This window comes from Hevea brasiliensis, chromosome 11, assembly GCF_030052815.1.
Source record: "Hevea brasiliensis isolate MT/VB/25A 57/8 chromosome 11, ASM3005281v1, whole genome shotgun sequence".
NCBI lineage: Eukaryota > Viridiplantae > Streptophyta > Magnoliopsida > Malpighiales > Euphorbiaceae > Hevea > Hevea brasiliensis.
Genome location: NC_079503.1, coordinates 68777537 through 68778754, shown reverse-complemented (window position 1 = coordinate 68778754; position 1218 = coordinate 68777537). Strand labels below are relative to the sequence as shown.

Here is a 1218-nt window from a genome sequence, read left to right as displayed (position 1 = left end):
GGAGGTCACCCATCCTAGGATTTCTCTCAAGTGAGCACGCTTAACCTTGGAGTTCTTCTAACTCTCCAAGTCATTCCACTAAAAGGCACCTCTAGTGATTAGTTCTCCCATTTTATATATCATTACTTTTTGAACCCAAGACCATCTCCGTGCTTTACCGATGTGGGATTTGCCTAAGGGACCTTTGTCTCCCCTCGCCCCCTTTCAAGACTCAGCGTCCTCACTGAGATTTGCCCCACCATCGCCCAAGAGGACACGCGAGCGACTCTGATACCAATTGTAACGATCGGGCTCCAACCACTAGAGGAATTGTCCGCTTTGGCCATAAGCCTCACGGTTTTGTCCCATAGGTGGAAAGGAGAACTTCCTAGGAGGTCACCCATCCTAGGATTTCTCTCAAGCGAGCACGCTTAACCTTGGAGTTCTTCCAACTCTGCAAGCCATTTCACCAAAAGGCGCCTCTAATGATTAGTTCCTCCATTTTATATATCATTACTTTTTGAGCCCAAGACCATCTCCGTGCTTTACCGATGTGGGATTTGCCTAAGGGACCTTTAATTTGGACCATTTCTCGATTTGTGCGTGTCATCCTTACGCAGGGGCCATGCTAATCTTCTCTGTATCGTTCCAATTTTATCGAATGTCCTTGCACAGGGGCCATGCTAATCTTCTCTGTATCGTTCCAATTTTATCGGATGTCCCTTCGGGGACATCTTCGGGGGGACATCCGATAAAATTGGAACGATACAGAGAAGATTAGCATGGCCCCTACGCAAGGATGATACGCACAAATCGAGAAATGGTCTAAATTAAAGGTTCCTTAGGCAAATCCCACATCGACAAAGCACAGAGATGGTCTTGGACTCAAAAAGTAATGATATATAAAATGGGGGAACTAATCACTAGAGGCACCTTTTGGTTGAATGGCTTGGAGAGTTGGAAGAACTCCAAGGTTAAGCGTGCTCGCTTGAGAGAAATCCTAGGATGGGTGACCTCCTGGGAAGTTCTCCATTCCACCTATGGGACAAAACCGTGAGGCTTATGGCCAAAGTGAACAATTCCTCTAGTGGTTGGAGCTCGATCGTTACAATTTATATCAGAGCCGCTCGCTTGTCCTCTTGGGCAATGGTGGGGCAAATCTTAGTGAGGACGTTGAGTCTCAAAAGGGGGGGAGAAAGGTCCCTTAGGCAAATCCCACATCGGCAAAGCACGGAGATG

At 47.2% G+C, this 1218-nt stretch overlaps 1 non-coding gene and 1 pseudogene across 1 annotated transcript; one reads left to right on the top strand and one right to left on the bottom strand.

Annotated features, from left to right (window-relative positions):
• Positions 1-553: 553 nt before the first annotated feature.
• On the bottom strand, positions 554-646 carry LOC131170937 (U6 spliceosomal RNA; annotated as a pseudogene).
• A 62-nt stretch (positions 647-708) lies between these two features.
• On the top strand, positions 709-814 carry LOC131170915 (U6 spliceosomal RNA). Its single transcript, XR_009141679.1, has one exon. It is a non-coding gene; the product is annotated as a U6 spliceosomal RNA (small nuclear RNA).
• The last annotated feature ends 404 nt before the right edge of the window (positions 815-1218 follow it).